Source organism: Pseudophryne corroboree, chromosome 1 (assembly GCF_028390025.1).
Source record: "Pseudophryne corroboree isolate aPseCor3 chromosome 1, aPseCor3.hap2, whole genome shotgun sequence".
In the NCBI taxonomy this organism is placed as follows: domain Eukaryota; kingdom Metazoa; phylum Chordata; class Amphibia; order Anura; family Myobatrachidae; genus Pseudophryne; species Pseudophryne corroboree.
This window is the reverse complement of record NC_086444.1, coordinates 219,778,065-219,798,328: the sequence shown is the minus strand read 5'-3', so window position 1 is coordinate 219,798,328 and position 20,264 is coordinate 219,778,065. Positions and strand designations below refer to the sequence as shown.

Sequence of the window (20,264 nt, the reverse complement as noted above, 5' to 3'; positions counted from 1 at the left end):
GTTAGCGTATGCAGATGCCATGTAGCAATGTAGGATCAGGGCCGGCTCGAGGGTTTTGAGCGCCCCAGGCAGGCGATGGGGACGTGGCTTCATACAGGGGGCGTTGTCACTTACGCCCCCTGTACAGTAGTAGCGCCGAAGAAATGATGTTTCTGTCTAGTTTCTGTCTAGTTTCTGTCTTCGTGTCTAGTTCCCTTCGTGGAGAGGACCTTTGCTGTGCGGTGCACGATGATGTCATCGCGCACCGCACAGTAAACGTCCTCTCCATGAAGGGAAACTAGACGCTACGAGTCTAGTTCCCTTCACGGCGGGGGACAGCGGCAGCAGGCAGCGGGGGGCGCACGGCACATCAGCAGCGGATCTTGCCATGGTGCGGAGCCCTCCGGAAGGCAAAAGTCCTGCTTGCCCGTGGCAAGATCCGCTACTGTGTAGGATCTCTGGAAACTTGTTGGAATGCAGGAAATTATAATTTTATTTTACTGAGTACCAATTGAATGCATACAAAGACAAGAGTGCAGGTACACAATTCATACACTACCAATTGATTAATAATAAACATTGTAAACATAAAAAAAAGAAAAAAAGAAGACTCTTGTTGGGAAGCACTCATATACAGATAATGTTCTATGACTGGATGTCACAATAGCTAACTAAAATGCAATACTTTAATAATTCTCATTAAAATTAATTATTGAGGAGTTCAATGAGCGCCAATATTTGTTAAATAGTGACATTGCGAAAATATAGAAAGTAATATATAAATTGCAAGGTGCAAATACCTAATATAGACCGGGATGGGTATATCTGTGATTTTGTGGACAAACGAACTCCAACTGTAGGACAACCTGTGGTCAAAAAGTTGCTCATTCAGTGTGTATATATATGACCATCATTTAAAAACTGCTATATATCCCAAATGGGAATTTGATCCTAGCAGATGGTTGAATCATAGGTCATAACCGAGATGTAAGACGATGCTCTATATTAGTGACAAGTGGGTGGCAAATATTTGCAGTACCAGGGTGTTCCTTGGTGGTCTCCCATCCAAGTACTTAACCCGGCCCTCCACTGCTTGGCTTCCAAGATCAGATGAGATTGGGCATCTCCAGCGGGGTATGACCGCAGACCTTATGCTCACCCTTGTCACACTGTGTCCTAATTGGGCACAGATAAGAGCCGATTTGCATTATTATGTGAGCCACAGGTATCGAAACAGCTGATTTGATGTGGAAATAAGATATCAATTTTTTTTTCACAGATGATAACGTATAACAAAAGATTCAGATACCCATCTAAATTTTCACGGTTTAAGCAGTCGCAGTACAAGTAGAAAAAACATCTATGCTGCACAGTTATTTCATATGAATATCAGGAAATAATATTTTTTAATTATAATATTCTTTTAACTGTGCAAAGAGGGAAACCTCCAAATTTGGTCTCCATAACACAAATGGATGTATGAGAATACACTATGGATTGTGCACATTATAGATTAAATAACATAAGCAGTGAAACCTTCAGCTCAAATGACCAATCATACATTATTTTCAAGCAATAGGAAAATAATAACACAGATTATATTCCATATGATATATATATATCATCAGCTGGTATTGAATATCATCAGCTGGTATTGAGATAAATATGGATTTCTGCAGTGCAAAAGAGAAAGGCATTTGTGTGTTTGACAGGGTCCAAAGATTAGCAGATGTATCTACATCCGCTGTTTTGATAGAAATATAGACCACACTTAGAATAGCACTTATTCACTTGCTGGTGATAATTGACTGTCACTTGTACATATAGTACAATAGTCTATGTACCACGTGGATAAGATTTTTAATCCGTGCAATAAAAGATGCAAAGGTGCATGTATCATGTGTATTACCTAATCCAGGTGTAAATTCATTAAGTTTTGTCCTACTTGTATGATGAGGGAGATCTTGGTGTAGGGAAGGTGCTGGCCGCATCTGCCCGCGTTCTGCCCGCTGCCGTGCTCCGGCCGCACTATACTTCCTGTTAGACTGGTTCCCTTGGCGACGAACTTTTGCCGAGATCGGCTGGTTGTGGTCACGTGTGTGCACCACGTGACCGTGAGTATGTTACCTCCTTCCTTCCTGACGTACGTTTCGCAAATAGCTTGGTCACAGGGCGTCAATGGGTTCAAACCCTTGTTTGTTCTTATAGCAGTAGTACTGTTTACTGATTGGTTCTTGACAGGAGATTGATAGATATTCTGACCTGTCATAGTGAGTATCAATCCAGTTGGTTCCCATTGGATAATATGTCATGATTGACAGTTAAAAGGACCAATCAGCATTTCTTAGTGGACGATCATTTGCAATATTATAAAAAGAGCTGATGAGACTAATTAAGAGTAGTATTAATAAAAAATAAGGATAAAGAAATGATATGTGTTAAAAACAAATGAATTAAAATGTAGATATATATATATATAAATGTAGATATGCAAATGAGGAAGTGATAGGATAGAAAATGCAGATTATTATATGTTTAAATCTGTATACAACACATAGTATATTTGTACCTGAAACTATGTAAATTAGTGATTGTGGGGAAATACTATTTTATTTTAATAAGATATTATTGGGAAATTATTATTGAAAAATATCATATATATATAGGATTAAAAACCTACTTTATATTAGTGAATATGTGACGGTGACTAATGTTACTAAAATGAAGTATATGTGTAGTGATATGTGATGCATGAGTTCTAACATTGTTTGGAGTGAAAAATAAGTACATAATGTGCTAGGATGTTAAGAGGGCATTGTGATGAAAATATTAAAAATATTATAACAAGGAGAGCATATACATGCACATACATTGATATGCATGTGTATGTATATGAAAAATGGTGAAGCAATACCATTATGAGCCCATAGTGCTAAAATGTATGTGAAGAGGAACGAAGAATTTTAATATATTAGTATTAAAAATGTATTTCATGATGCAGACTTAAAAAATATTATTAATAATCATTTAGTGCAATACAGTGAAGACAATATATTGTGATGATGCCAATAGAGTGTGATGAAAATAAATAAAATTAATTAAAAAAGATATTGATATAATTAAAAAGTGATTATAATATATGTATATATACACTTAAACAGACCATTAAAATATATAAATAATTAAATAATTGGTGGCAGTGTTATATAATAGAGTCTGAGTAATGAGTGATACAGAATATACCATGCTTAGTGATTATTATCGTATTCATGCACTTTATAATGTCATTAAAATTGTGTTGAATCTAATTTATGGATGATACAGAATATACCATGCTTAGTGGTTATTATCAATATTGTGCTCTAAACAATGCATCTAATGATAGGTGGTAAGAGAAAAAAAGAAGAGAAATTAAAAAAAGGTAGAGGAAACAGAAAGAGGAAAAAAGGGGGGGGAGACAATTTAATGGAAGGTGTCTGGACAGTGGGATTACTGTTTCAATTTAAGAAAACTCCATAATTGATGTTTTCATTCATGCCAAAAGGGTGGATAGTACCTAGTTTAAAAATCCACTCACATTCTTTCTTCAATAGGGTATCTGTCAAACTGCCACCACGAATTCCAAGTTTGATTTTTTTCAAGTCCGAAGACCCTAAGATCCTCCCATCTATTATCATGGTGTTGGTAGAAGTGGCGAGCTACCGTAGTAAGTGGTTTCATCTTTATTTTATCAGAAGTGGCATTGCGTATAGTCCCAATGTGTTCTAGAACACGTTGTTTCAGTGGGCGAGTGGTCATACCCACATATTTCTTGTCAGAGCTGCATTTAATGCAGTAAATGACACCTTCAGTTAAACAATTCATATAATCTTTGATCTTGAATTCTGTCTCGTATTTATCCTTTACTTCCTTCACCGTTTCAATGTGTCTGCAAGCTTTGCATTTACCACAGGAGTATGTTCCTGTTGTGATAATTTTCTTGGTGGGTATTCTTTGAAAATGGCTTTGTACCAATTGGTCTTTTAAATTTCTGGACCTCCGCCAACTCATGGAGACACGTGAACCAAGTTTTTCTGATAAATCTGAGTCAGCATGTAATACATGCCAATGTTTTTGTATTGCTTCACTTATCTCCCTCCATTCTTGGCAATAGTTGCCCACAAATCTAATAGTATTTGTGTTCTGTGCTGTCTCTTTCTTCTTGAAGATAATGTCATCCCTAGAGGCAATTTGTGCATTCCGTGAGGCTTTTTTTATTGAGGTATTACTGTACCCTCTTTCACGTAATCGTTGGGCCAGCTCTGTACTATGTTTTTTAAAGTTATGATCATCTGAGCAATTCCTGCGAAGACGCAGGAATTCCCCTTTCGGTATGTTTTCTATGGTGGGATGAAAATGTGAACTTGTCTGATGCAGCAAGGTGTTAATCGCTGTAGTTTTACGATACAGGCTTGTAGCAATCATTCCCTCTGGGTCCTTGTAAATCATTAAATCCAAAAATGGTAATTCCGTCTGGCTGATATTGTGAGTTAGACGAAGATTAAGATTGTTGTCATTGAGACGCTCTATGAACTGATGTAATAGTTGTAAGTCCCCTTCCCATATCATAAAGATATCGTCTATATATCTAGTCCACATGATGATATTAGATGTAAAATCATTATTAGTATCTTTAAAGATGAATTCTCTCTCCCACCATCCTAAAAAGATGTTCGCATAAGTAGGTGCACAGGCCGCCCCCATGGCTGTACCTCGAGTTTGGAGGTAAAATCTGTCATTAAATCGAAGAAATTATAGTGCAGTACAAAGTGCAACAATTTGATCAAAAAAGTATGAAATTCCTCCCAGCCTTCGGCGTGTAGAAAATATTTGACTGCTGCTATACCTTCTGTATGGCCAATAGAGGTATAAAGTGCTTCTACATCTAATGATACTAGGTATTGATTGTCCTCCAGTTTTACGTCATGCAGTTTCCTAAGTATATCTGCTGTGTCTTGTATGTATGAAGGAAGACCCAGTACAAGATGTCTGAGGTGCAAGTCCAAAAAAATGCTAGCCTTTTCAGTTAGTCCTCCTATACCTGATACTATCGGTCTTCCAGGTGGGTTTAGAATATTTTTGTGCACTTTTGGCAACATGTAATAAGTAGGAATTTTTGGATTCTGAATTTGTAAATATTCATATTCCTGTCTTGTAATTGACCCTTGTTCTTGAGCCTGAGTAATGATCTTAGAATAGACCAACATGTAGTTGCCCAAAGGGTTCAAAAGTATCCTTTTATAGCAGTCAGTGGATTCCAGTTGTCGTAGTGCTTCTTTAATGTAATCCGTTTTAGGCCAAATCACAATGTTACCCCCTTTGTCCGAGGGCTTTATTATGACATCCTGCCATGTTTGTATCTCCCTCATGGCCTGTCTTTCTTGACACGTCATGTTTGAATGGCGGGAATGTTTCTTATTGGTATGAATTAGATCAAATTCTTTTGCAGAACATAGAAAAAGATATAACCAAGCGCTCAGTCACTCCAAACCCATGTGCTGCCAGCAAATTATGGCTACTCAACCTTAAATATCATAAGAAAAAGATAAAAAAATATTGCAGCGCACATAGGTTGGGCAAAAGATTTTTATTCTTATTTATTATTATTTGCCAAAATTATTATTATATTCTAAAATTTACATTCAAAAATCCAAAACCACCGGCCGGTGTAATTAAACTTCTTTTATATATATTAAAAAAGAAACAAAACACATGACACAGCCTATAAAAATCTCACATGAAAATACACTGAAATTTAATTAATATAACCACAGTGAATCACTTTCACCTGAAATAATTGTCTAAATAGACACAGAAATATATAGAGGCTCAGTTAGAAATTGATATCACTAAATTGCTACAAAATGTATCAATGTGGCACTCTGAATACTTTCTTTTGTAGCTATTAATCACACTACTCCTGAATAGCTTCACACTCTGCTTAGACACATTGAATTAATCAGTCCATTATATCACTGGAAGTCCATTCAGTGTTTAAAGATATTATGTCATTATATCAACGTGACATAGAACACTTTGATTCTGCGGCTGATTAGTGACCCTGATATCCGTGATTGGATGTTTCTAAAACACAGAGTATTATAATGATCCGTTTGACATTCAGAGGACCATAAGAATAAGTCTGACAGGATAGACTTGTTTAAATCGTCTGGCCAGACAACGTGATTATTCTCACCGCACTCTCCCGTTTATTATGTCCACAGGACTCCTCCCGGCTGCTGGTGCTGGTAACCTTAGAATGCAGTCATCTCTGGAGAATATAGTCCATATAAAGATGTGGAACGGCTTGGGGCTGCAGTTAGCGGTGAGCGTATCCACTGGCGGTGGTATGGATGAAAGTACCGTGAGTCTTTTTACGCGTTTCTCCGCCTCCCTCCGGGTTCAGCGGCTTCATTTATTTATTTCCTGATATTCATATGAAATAACTGTGCAGCATAGATGTTTTTTCTACTTGTACTGCGACTGCTTAAACCGTGAAAATTTAGATGGGTATCTGAATCTTTGTTATACGTTATCATCTGTGAAAAAAAATTTTGATATCTTATTTCCACATCAAATCAGCTGTTTCGATACCTGTGGCTCACATAATAACGCAAATCGGCTCTTATCTGTGCCCAATTAGGACACAGTGTGACAAGGGTGAGCATAAGGTCTGCGGTCATACCCCGCTGGAGATGCCCAATCTCATCTGATCTTGGAAGCCAAGCAGTGGAGGGCCGGGTTAAGTACTTGGATGGGAGACCACCAAGGAACACCCTGGTACTGCAAATATTTGCCACCCACTTGTCACTAATATAGAGCATCGTCTTACATCTCGGTTATGACCTATGATTCAACCATCTGCTAGGATCAAATTCCCATTTGGGATATATAGCAGTTTTTAAATGATGGTCATATATATATACACACTGAATGAGCAACTTTTTGACCACAGGTTGTCCTACAGTTGGAGTGCGTTTGTCCACAAAATCACAGATATACCCATCCCGGCCTATATTAGGTATTTGCACCTTGCAATTTATATATTACTTTCTATATTTTCGCAATGTCACTATTTAACAAATATTGGCGCTCATTGAACTCCTCAATAACTAATTTTAATGAGAATTATTAAAGTATTGCATTTTAGTTAGCTATTGTGACATCCAGTCATAGAACATTATCTGTATATGAGTGCTTCCCAACAAGAGTCTTTTTTTTTTCTTTTTTTCTATGTTTACATTGAGAATAACTGACTCAGGGGAGCACCACTGATGGGCAGCTTGCTGATACATAAAAATAAGGAGTGCGTTACCTTATGTATCTGCTTCCCAAAATGAGGATTTGAACCTTAAATTTAATTATCAGTCAATACAGATAATTATCATTATACATATACACCTACTATACCAGTGCGGTTTCCAATTTCTTGTTTTCCAATTATCTGCATTTGTGACTGGTCTCCAGTCTTCTTGGAAATACCTGCACGGTAATATAAAGTTAACGGATATTCCTCCTTTAGGAATCTCTGTTCCTTATTTTCTCTTTTTTCTGGAGTTCTCTCATAAAATATGAGTTTTAATCTTAAACAAGAGCTGAGTTCAAGACGCAAAAATAAGGATAATTTAGATGATATCTTCCCAAGTGAAATAACAGATAATGAACCCCATATCAGTTGGGAATCTGACTTTCACAAACTAAACGTGCTGTTACGAAAACAAATTAGGACCACCTGGGACCTTACAACTTTGGAAAATTACATTAAAAATAAAATATCTCCCAGAGGCCTTCGTCCAAGAATTTTTCCGGCATTCGATCTAGCGAGTGAGAACTTAAAGAAGGAATGGGAAAATACTCTCCTCAAATGTTCCAGTGATCTTATGAACATTCTAACTAAACATAATAACCTGATACTTGAGGAATGCGAGCGTGATCTGGAAGACCTGGGTAAAAAATTAGAAACTTGGGAAAAGGACTTACAATTCCAGAAGTGCTTTGAACATAACAAACAAGAATTACAGGCATATGAACAATCTATCATTGACTGGAAACGAACCAAATACGCCAGGGATAAAAAGGACTTTGCTTCTGGAAAAGTTTTTAAATGGCAAAGGTCTACCTGGAAAAGAAATACAACTAAATATACAGGTGAATATTCATCCTCAGAGGCAGAAACGTCAGGAACAGAAGACCCTGCTGACTACATACCCGAAAAACATTTGAGTTCCAGAGGACAAGCAAGCAATAGCCAATACAATCCCTCCCCCTATACTTCTTCTTTTTTAGGGGACCCCCAAACTTGGAGGGCACGAGGAAGACAAAGAGGAGGAAGACGAGGAGGGGGCGGAAGGGGAAGAAGAGGACAACAACAATGGGATTTCTCACCCCCTCTGACCCGAAACACACAGAGGAGATGACAACTACCAGTTTGCTGACTAACGTGGAAAACAAACAACATGATATTAAACTCAAAATTATTAATCTTTCCGAACACATACTCACAGATGCACAGAAATCCATACTGAGTAAATGTTTGACATTCTCTCCCACAGGGCATTTTGAAAGGTTCAGATGGGAAAAGGACTTGAAACTATTTGGAAGGAAATTATTATTGACAAAACTTTATAGTGACAAAACAACTCCCATTACAACAAGGGGAGAAACCTCTGAGACAGAGGAATCCGCAACCTCAGATCTTCAAGCAATGGAGGAAGAGGCACTGGCTGCACTATATGAGTTAGAACAAGACCAATATGCATCAAATCATATGGACCACAGACCTCCTACCAGGCCTGCTATCAAGAAGAAATCTACATATTTTCCACCTGAACAAATATGCCCAGAAGTTCAGGTATTTCAGAAACTGGTTGCAAAAGAATTTGATCTAATTCATACCAATAAGAAACATTCCCGCCATTCAAACATAACGTATCAAGAAAGACAGGCCATGAGGGAGATACAAACATGGCAGGATGTCATAATAAAGCCCTCGGGCAAAGGGGGTAACATTGTGATTTGGCCTAAAACGGATTACATTAAAGAAGCACTACGACAACTGGAATCCACTGACTGCTATAAAAGGATACTTTTGAACCCTTTGGGCAACTACATGTCGGTCTATTCTAAGATCATTACTCAGGCTCAAGAACAAGGGTCAATTACAAGACAGGAATATGAATATTTACAAATTCAGAATCCAAAAATTCCTACTTATTACATGTTGCCAAAAGTGCACAAAAATATTCTAAACCCACCTGGAAGACCGATAGTATCAGGTATAGGAGGTCTAACTGAAAAGGCTAGCATTTTTTTGGACTTGCACCTCAGACATCTTGTACTGGGTCTTCCTTCATACATACAAGACACAGCAGATATACTTAGGAAACTGCATGACGTAAAACTGGAGGACAATCAATACCTAGTATCATTAGATGTAGAAGCACTTTATACCTCTATTGGCCATACAGAAGGTATAGCAGCAGTCAAATATTTTCTACACACCGAAGGCTGGGAGGAATTTCATACTTTTTTGATCAAATTGTTGCACTTTGTACTGCACTATAATTTCTTCGTATTTAATGACAGATTTTACCTCCAAACGCGAGGTACAGCCATGGGGGCGGCCTGTGCACCTACTTATGCGAACATCTTTTTAGGATGGTGGGAGAGAGAATTCGTCTTAAAAGATACTAATGATGATTTTATATCTAATATCATCATGTGGACTAGATATATAGACGATATCTTTATGATATGGGAAGGGGACTTACAACTATTACATCAGTTCATAGAGCATCTCAATGACAACAATCTTAATCTTCGTCTAACTCACAATATCAGCCAGACGGAATTACCATTTTTGGATTTAATAATTTACAAGGACCCAGAGGGAATGATTGCTACAAGCCTGTATCGCAAAACTACAGCGACTAACACCTTGCTGCATCAGACAAGTTCACATTTTCTTCCCACCATAGAAAACATACCGAAAGGGGAATTCCTGCGTCTTCGCAGGAATTGCTCAGATGATCATAACTTTAAAAAACATAGTACAGAGCTGGCCCAACGATTACGTGAAAGAGGGTACAGTAATACCTCAATAAAAAAAGCCTCACGGAATGCACAAATTGCCTCCAGGGATGACATTATCTTCAAGAAGAAAGAGACAGCACAGAACACAAATACTATTAGATTTGTGGGCAACTATTGCCAAGAATGGAGGGAGATAAGTGAAGCAATACAAAAACATTGGCATGTATTACATGCTGACTCAGATTTATCAGAAAAACTTGGTTCACGTGTCTCCATGAGTTGGCGGAGGTCCAGAAATTTAAAAGACCAATTGGTACAAAGCCATTTTCAAAGAATACCCACCAAGAAAATTATCACAACAGGAACATACCCCTGTGGTAAATGCAAAGCTTGCAGACACATTGAAACGGTGAAGGAAGTAAAGGATAAATACGGGACAGAATTCAAGATCAAAGATTATATGAATTGTTTAACTGAAGGTGTCATTTACTGCATTAAATGCAGCTGTGACAAGAAATATGTGGGTATGACCACTCGCCCACTGAAACAACGTGTTCTAGAACACATTGGGACTATACGCAATGCCACTTCTGATAAAATAAAGATGAAACCACTTACTACGGTAGCTCGCCACTTCTACCAACACCATGATTATAGATGGGAGGATCTTAGGGTCTTCGGACTTGAAAAAAATCAAACTTGGAATTCGTGGTGGCAGTTTGACAGATACCCTATTGAAGAAAGAATGTGAGTGGATTTTTAAACTAGGTACTATCCACCCTTTTGGCATGAATGAAAACATCAATTATGGAGTTTTCTTAAATTGAAACAGTAATCCCACTGTCCAGACACCTTCCATTAAATTGTCCCCCCCCCCTTTTTTCCTCTTTCTGTTTCCTCTACCTTTTTTTCATTTCTCTTCTTTTTTTCCTCTTACCACCTATCATTAGATGCACTGTTTAGTGCACAATATTGATAATAACCACTATGCATGGTATATTCTGTATCATCCATAAATTAGATTCAACACAATTTTAATGACATTATAAAGTGCATGAATACGATAATAATCACTAAGCATGGTATATTCTGTATCACTCATTACTCAGACTCTATTATATAACACTGCCACCAATTATTTAATTATTTATATATTTTAATGGTCTGTTTAAGTGTATATATACATATATTATAATCACTTTTTAATTATATCAATCTCTTTTTTAATTAATTTTATTTATTTTCATCACACTCTATTGGCATCATCACACTATATTTTCTTCACTGTATTGCACTAAATGATTATTAAAATTTTTTTTAAGTCTGCATCATTAAATACATTTTTAATACTAATATATTAAAATTCTTCGTTCCTCTTCACATACATTTTAGCACTATGGGCTCATAATGGTATTGCTTCACCATTTTTCATATACATACACATGCATATCAATGTATGTGCATGTATATGCTCTCCTTGTTATAATATTTTTAATATTTTTAATATTTTCATCACAATGCCCTCTTAACATCCTAGCACATTATGTACTTATTATTACACTCCAAACAATGTTAGAACTCATGCATCACATATCACTACACATATACTTCATTTTAGTAACATTAGTCACCATCACATATTCACTAATATAAAGTAGGTTTTTAATCCTATATATATATATGATATTTTTCAATAATAATTTCCAAATAATATCTTATTAAAATAAAATAGTATTTCCCCACAATCACTAATTTATATAGTTTCAGGTACAAATATACTATGTGTTGTACACAGATTTATACATATAATAATCTGCATTTTCTATACTATCACTTCCTCATTTGCATATCTACATTTATATATATATATATATATATATATATATATATGTATATATCTACATTTTAATTCATTTGTTTTTAACCCATATCATTTCTTTATCCTTATTTTTTATTAATACTACTCTTAATTAGTCTCATCAGCTCTTTTTATAATATTGCAATTGATCGTCCACTAAGAAATGCTGATTGGTCCTTTTAACTGTCAATCATGACATATTATCCAATGGGAACCAACTGGATTGATACTCACTATGACAGGTCAGAATATCTATCAATCTCCTGTCAAGAACCAATCAGTAAACAGTACTACTGCTATAAGAACAAACAAGGGTTTGAACCCATTGACGCCCTGTGACCAAGCTATTTGCGAAACGTACGTCAGGAAGGAAGGAGGTAACATCCTCACGGTCACGTGGTGCGCACACGTGACCGCAACCAGCCGATCTCGGCAAAAGTTCGTCGCCAAGGGAACCAGTCTAACAGGAAGTATAGTGCGGCCGGAGCACGGCAGCGGGCAGAACGTGGGCAGACGCGGCCAGCACCTTCCCTAAACCAAGATCTCCCTCATCATACAAGTAGGACAAAACTTAATGAATTTACACCTGGATTAGGTAATACACGTGATACATGCACCTTTGCATCTTTTATTGCACGGATTAAAAATCTTATCCACGTGGTACATAGACTATTGTACTATATGTACAAGTGACAGTCAATTATCACCAGCAAGTGAATAAGTGCTATTCTAAGTGTGGTCTATATTTCTATCAAAACAGCGGATGTAGATACATCTGCTAATCTTTGGACCCTGTCAAACACACAAACGCCTTTCTCTTTTGCACTGCAGAAATCCATATTTATCTCAATACCAGCTGATATATATATATATCATATGGAATATAATCTGTGTTATTATTTTCCTATTGCTTGAAAATAATTTATAATTGGTCATTTGAGCTGAAGGTTTCACTGCTTATGTTATTTAATCTATAATGTGCACAATCCATAGTGTATTCTCATACATCCATTTGTGTTATGGAGACCAAATTTGGAGGTTTCCCTCTTTGCACAGTTAAAAGAATATTATAATTAAAAAATATTATTTCCTGATATTCATATGAAATAACTGTGCAGCATAGATGTTTTTTCTACTTGTACTGCGACTGCTTAAACCGTGAAAATTTAGATGGGTATCTGAATCTTTTGTTATACGTTATCATCTGTGAAAATTTTTTTGATATCTTAGTTCCACATCAAATCCGCTGTTTTGATACCTGTGGCTCACATAATAACGCAAATTGGCTCTTATCTGTGCCCAATTAGGACACAGTGTGACAAGGGTGAGCATAAGGTCTGCGGTCATACCCCGCTGGAGATGCCCAATCTCATCTGATCTTGGAAGCCAAACAGTGGAGGGCCGGGTTAAGTACTTGGATGGGAGACCACCAAGGAACACCCTGGTACTGCAAATATTTGCCACCCACTTGTCACTAATATAGAGCATCGTCTTACATCTCGGTTATGACCTATGATTCAACCATCTGCTAGGATCAAATTCCCATTTGGGATATATAGCAGTTTTTAAATGATGGTCATATATATACACATTGAATGAGCAACTTTTTGACCACAGGTTGTCCTACAGTTGGAGTTCGTTTGTCCACAAAATCACAGATATACCCATCCCGGCCTATATTAGGTATTTGCACCTTGCAATTTATATATTACTTTCTATATTTTCGCAATGTCACTATTTAACAAATATTGGCGCTCATTGAACTCCTCAATAATTAATTTTAATGAGAATTATTAAAGTATTGCATTTTAGTTAGCTATTGTGACATCCAGTCATAGAACATTATCTGTATATGAGTGCTTCCCAACAAGAGTCTTCTTTTTTTTTTTATGTTTACATTGAGAATAACTGACTCGGGGGAGCACCACTGATGGGCAGCTTTCTGATACATAAAAATAAGGAGTGCGTTACCTTATGTATCTGCTTCCCAAAATGAGGATTTGAACCTTAAATTTAATTATCAGTCAATACAGATAATTATCATGATACATATACACCTTCTATACCAGTGTGGTTTCCAATTTCTTGTTTTCTAATAATAAACACTGCAATAACGCTTTGCATTTTGAGCAAGGTTCTTAGCCTAATTATGGCCATAAATAATGGTTTGCCCACCATGTCCAGGTGACCTTATTAATCGGGCAAGCCCCTAACATATTGGGGGTTACAAGTCTAGGGCACAGGACTCCCCAAACCCAAGCAGCCGAATGACCCCAGGGCAACACTAGAGTAAAAAATATGCAGTGAAAAAAGTGAAGATACTGTAAGTTAGTGAGAGAGGCTGCGAAAAACAGCAATGGTAAATTAGTGAGAGGTAAAGTGGTGAGAAATAAAGTAGTGAGGTAAAGTAGTGAGAAGTGAAGGTGGGAAATGAGTTACATTGAAACAACACACACAAAATGGATGAAAGGAAATATGAAATGAAGTGTTAACCTGTGTTGTTCCTTACTAGATAGGTAAATAGGCAAATTGACCTATCGTGCTCTGGTACTAGGGAGGGGGGGGGTTGCGGACAAGCATGTGGTGGCATGGCCATGCCATATCTGGATCCATAAGTAGCATTGCCAATTTTGGGGCATGGTTATGTTTCCCTGAGTCTCCTATATGTCTGAGCACTCCTGGCAGAGTGGTACAACACAGGTTATCAAACAGTAGGTGTCATGGAAGAGCAAATTCTATAACTTATATATGCCCACAGGGGGTTACAATCAGTAATTACCATTTTGTATAGAACACATTCCTTTTCATAAAAATCAGTATAAATATAATATATTACTGTTGCCCAGTAAGATGCATTGTGTGTGGCATTTATAAATTGCCAAACTACGTGCAGTGATTATATTTCACTGAGAATTGCAATATATCAAAAGACTGCGCTAGTTATTTTGGTTTCTTTGTTATAAAAATTGGGTGAAGCTGATTATATTATAGTAGACAAATCATTGTTGTATGTATAAGAATGCAAATGCTTTATGTTTTTATCATGCTTTATTCTAAATACTGTAGGTAAACTTAGTGAGTAATTTAAGGGCTAAGAAGAGAAAGAATTTAGAACCACTGTATCCTATGACTGAGTAATGTTAAAAAATGTGCCAAGTTAAGATAAATGTAATTATAATGAAATGTAATTTGTTTTTCTTTATTGACAGGGGCTAGCTGCATTATTGTTGAATCAGTGAAAATAATGGTATGCTTCACTAAAACACAAAACATTTGTGCTTACTTAATTATATTTTCCTACACAATGATAAAGGTAGCTTGTCCTTTGGTTCATAACAGTGTTAGTATTCACTCAAAATTAACTTAAGCAACATAAAGTGGCTTTGTTAAAGGGCAACAGTCACCTGTGCGCAGTGGACGCAGTATATTTTTGGGGGCTGAATAACAACATAAGAATGCAACCTTTTGTTTATGTTTACCATGACTAAGGCACGGGAATAAACTTACTAAGCAAAGCTAAAACCCAGCCGTCGCAGACTACTACTTAACAAGAGACTATGACGACAGCCATATCATTAGAGGTGAGATACCTCTGTAATATAGACTGGTGACTTTTTTAATAAAATTAATTTAAAAAAATGACAGTTGGAGAGTGGAGAGAGGATGGGCAGGGATTGCCAACAGACTACGGAGCAGCTCCCTGTTGCAAAAACAGCAGTTAGCATTGGATTGTAAAGTAGAGATGAGCGGGTTCGGTTCCTCGGAATCCGAACCCGCCCGAACTTCATGTTTTTTTTCACGGGTCCGAGCGACTCGGATCTTCCCGCCTTGCTCGGTTAACCCGAGCGCGCCCGAACGTCATCATGACGCTGTCGGATTCTCGCGAGGCTCGGATTCTATCGCGAGACTCGGATTCTATATAAGGAGCCGCGCGTCGCCGCCATTTTCACTCGTGCATTGAGATTGATAGGGAGAGGACGTGTCTGGCGTCCTCTCCATTAGAATAGAGATAGATTAGATAGAGAGAGAGAGATTGTGCAGAGTCGCAGACAGAGTTAGTTTACCACAGTCAGTGACCAGTGCAGTTGCTAGTTAACTTTTATTTAATATAATATATCCGTTCACTTCTCTCTGCTATATCCGTTCTCTGCCTGAAAAAAAAAACGATACACAGCACAGTCAGTCACACAGTGTGACTCAGTCTGTGTGCACTCAGCTCAGCCCAGTGTGCTGCACAGTCATCAATGTATAAATTAAAAGCTTATAATTAATTGTGGGGGAGACTGGGGAGCACTGCAGGTTGTTAGCAGGAGCCAGGAGTACAATTATATTAATTAACAGTGCACACTTTTGCTGCAGGAGTGGTGACCAGTGCCTGACCACCAGTATAGTATTGTTGTATACTACTAATATCTCTTTAAATATCAACCAATCTATATTAGCAGCAGACACAGTACAGTGCGGTAGTTCACGGCTGTGGCTACCTCTGTGTCGGCACACGGCAGGCAGTCCGTCCGACCAGAATTGTATTATTTATTATTATATACCTACCACCTAACCGTGGTTTTTTTTTCATTCTTTATACCGTCATAGTGTCATCCTAATTGTTACGAGTATACTACTATCTCTTTATCAACCAGTGTACAGTGCGGTAGTTCACGGCTGTGGCTACCTCTGTGTCGGCACACGGCAGGCAGTCCGTCCGACCAGAATTGTATTATTTATTATTATATACCTACCACCTAACCGTGGTTTTTTTTTCATTCTTTATACCGTCATAGTGTCATCCTAATTGTTACGAGTATACTACTATCTCTTTATCAACCAGTGTACAGTGCGGTAGTTCACGGCTGTGGCTACCTCTGTGTCGGCACACGGCAGGCAGTCCGTCCGACCAGAATTGTATTATTTATTATTATATACCTACCACCTAACCGTGGTTTTTTTTTTCATTCTTTATACCGTCATAGTGTCATCCTAATTGTTACGAGTATACTACTATCTCTTTATCAACCAGTGTACAGTGCGGTAGTTCACGGCTGTGGCTACCTCTGTGTCGGCACACGGCAGGCAGTCCGTCCGACCAGAATTGTATTATTTATTATTATATACCTACCACCTAACCGTGGTTTTTTTTTTCATTCTTTATACCGTCATAGTGTCATCCTAATTGTTACGAGTATACTACTATCTCTTTATCAACCAGTGTACAGTGCGGTAGTTCACGGCTGTGGCTACCTCTGTGTCGGCACACGGCAGGCAGTCCGTCCGACCAGAATTGTATTATTTATTATTATATACCTACCACCTAACCGTGGTTTTTTTTTCATTCTTTATACCGTCATAGTGTCATCCTAATTGTTACGAGTATACTACTATCTCTTTATCAACCAGTGTACAGTGCGGTAGTTCACGGCTGTGGCTACCTCTGTGTCGGCACACGGCAGGCAGTCCGTCCGACCAGAATTGTATTATTTATTATTATATACCTACCACCTAACCGTGGTTTTTTTTTCATTCTTTATACCGTCATAGTGTCATCCTAATTGTTACGAGTATACTACTATCTCTTTATCAACCAGTGTACAGTGCGGTAGTTCACGGCTGTGGCTACCTCTGTGTCGGCACACGGCAGGCAGTCCGTCCGACCAGAATTGTATTATTTATTATTATATACCTACCACCTAACCGTGGTTTTTTTTTCATTCTTTATACCGTCATAGTGTCATCCTAATTGTTACGAGTATACTACTATCTCTTTATCAACCAGTGTACAGTGCGGTAGTTCACGGCTGTGGCTACCTCTGTGTCGGCACACGGCAGGCAGTCCGTCCGACCAGAATTGTATTATTTATTATTATATACCTACCACCTAACCGTGGTTTTTTTTTTCATTCTTTATACCGTCATAGTGTCATCCTAATTGTTACGAGTATACTACTATCTCTTTATCAACCAGTGTACAGTGCGGTAGTTCACGGCTGTGGCTACCTCTGTGTCGGCACACGGCAGGCAGTCCGTCCGACCAGAATTGTATTATTTATTATTATATACCTACCACCTAACCGTGGTTTTTTTTTCATTCTTTATACCGTCATAGTGTCATCCTAATTGTTACGAGTATACTACTATCTCTTTATCAACCAGTGTACAGTGCGGTAGTTCACGGCTGTGGCTACCTCTGTGTCGGCAGTCGGCAGGCAGTCCGTCCATCCATAATTGTATTATTATTATAATATATACCACCTAACCGTGGTTTTTTTATACCACCTAACCGTGGCAGTCCGTCCATAATTGTATACTAGTATCCAATCCATCCATCTCCATTGTTTACCTGAGGTGCCTTTTAGTTCTGCCTATAAAATATGGAGAACAAAAAAGTTGAGGTTCCAAAATTAGGGAAAGATCAAGATCCACTTCCACCTCGTGCTGAAGCTGCTGCCACTAGTCATGGCCGAGACGATGAAATGCCAGCAACGTCGTCTGCCAAGGCCGATGCCCAATGTCATAGTACAGAGCATGTCAAATCCAAAACACCAAATATCAGAAAAAAAAGGACTCCAAAACCTAAAATAAAATTGTCGGAGGAGAAGCGTAAACTTGCCAATATGCCATTTACCACACGGAGTGGCAAGGAACGGCTGAGGCCCTGGCCTATGTTCATGGCTAGTGGTTCAGCTTCACATGAGGATGGAAGCACTCAGCCTCTCGCTAGAAAACTGAAAAGACTCAAGCTGGCAAAAGCACCGCAAAGAACTGTGAGTTCTTTGAAATCCCAAATCCACAAGGAGAGTCCAATTGTGTCGTTTGCGATGCCTGACCTTCCCAACACTGGACGTGAAGAGCATGCGCCTTCCACTATTTGCATGCCCCCTGCAAGTGCTGGAAGGAGCACCCGCAGTCCAGTTCCTGATAGTCAGATTGAAGATGTCAGTGTTGAAGTACACCAGGATGAGGAGGATATGGGTGTTGCTGGCGCTGGGGAGGAAATTGACCAGGAGGATTCTGATGGTGAGGTGGTTTGTTTAAGTCAGGCACCCGGGGAGACACCTGTTGTCCGTGGGAGGAATATGGCCGTTGACATGCCAGGTGAAAATACCAAAAAAATCAGCTCTTCGGTGTGGAGGTATTTCACCACAAATGCGGACAACAGGTGTCAAGCCGTGTGTTCCCTTTGTCAAGCTGTAATAAGTAGGGGTAAGGACGTTAACCACCTCGGAACATCCTCCCTTATACGTCACCTGCAGCGCATTCATAATAAGTCAGTGACAAGTTCAAAAACTTTGGGTGACAGCGGAAGCAGTCCACTGACCAGTAAATCCCTTCCTCTTGTAACCAAGCTCACGCAAACCACCCCACCAACTCCCTCAGTGTCAATTTCCTCCTTCCCCAGGAATGCCAATAGTCCTGCAGGCCATGTCACTGGCAAGTCTGACGAGTCCTCTCCTGCCTGGGATTCCTCCGATGCATCCTTGCGTGTAACGCCTACTGCTGCTGGCGCTGCTGTTGTTGCCGCTGGGAGTCGATGGTCATCCCAGAGGGGAAGTCGTAAGCCCACTTGTACTACTTCCAGTAAGCAATTGACTGTTCAACAGTCCTTTGCGAGGAAGATGAAATATCACAGCAGTCATCCTACTGCAAAGCGGATAACTGAGGCCTTGGCATCCTGGGTGGTGAGAAACGTGGTTCCGGTATCCATCATTACTGCAGAGCCAACTAGAGACTTGTTGGAGGTACTGTGTCCCCGGTACCAAATACCATCTAGGTTCCATTTCTCTAGGCAGGCGATACCGAAAATGTACACAGACCTCAGAAAAAGAGTCACCAGTGTCCTAAAAAATGCAGCTGTACCCAATGTCCACTTAACCACGGACATGTGGACAAGTGGAGCAGGGCAGGGTCAGGACTATATGACTGTGACAGCCCACTGGGTAGATGTATGGACTCCCGCCGCAAGAACAGCAGCGGCGGCACCAGTAGCAGCATCTCGCAAACGCCAACTCTTTCCTAGGCAGGCTACGCTTTGTATCACCGCTTTCCAGAATACGCACACAGCTGAAAACCTCTTACGGCAACTGAGGAAGATCATCGCGGAATGGCTTACCCCAATTGGACTCTCCTGTGGATTTGTGGCATCGGACAACGCCAGCAATATTGTGTGTGCATTAAATCTGGGCCAATTCCAGCACGTCCCATGTTTTGCACATACCTTGAATTTGGTGGTGCAGAATTTTTTAAAAAACGACAGGGCCGTGCAAGAGATGCTGTCGGTGGCCAGAAGAATTGCGGGACACTTTCGGCGTACAGGCACCACGTACAGAAAACTGGAGCACCACCAAAAACTACTGAACCTGCC

At 38.9% G+C, this 20,264-nt stretch overlaps 3 pseudogenes; 2 read left to right on the top strand and 1 right to left on the bottom strand.

Annotated features, from left to right (window-relative positions):
- Nucleotides 1-1,006: 1,006 nt before the first annotated feature.
- LOC134938947 (5S ribosomal RNA) lies at nt 1,007-1,127 on the bottom strand (annotated as a pseudogene).
- A 5,562-nt stretch (nt 1,128-6,689) lies between these two features.
- On the top strand, nt 6,690-6,810 carry LOC134938936 (5S ribosomal RNA; annotated as a pseudogene).
- Nucleotides 6,811-13,243: 6,433 nt separating this feature from the next.
- LOC134941880 (5S ribosomal RNA) lies at nt 13,244-13,364 on the top strand (annotated as a pseudogene).
- The last annotated feature ends 6,900 nt before the right edge of the window (nt 13,365-20,264 follow it).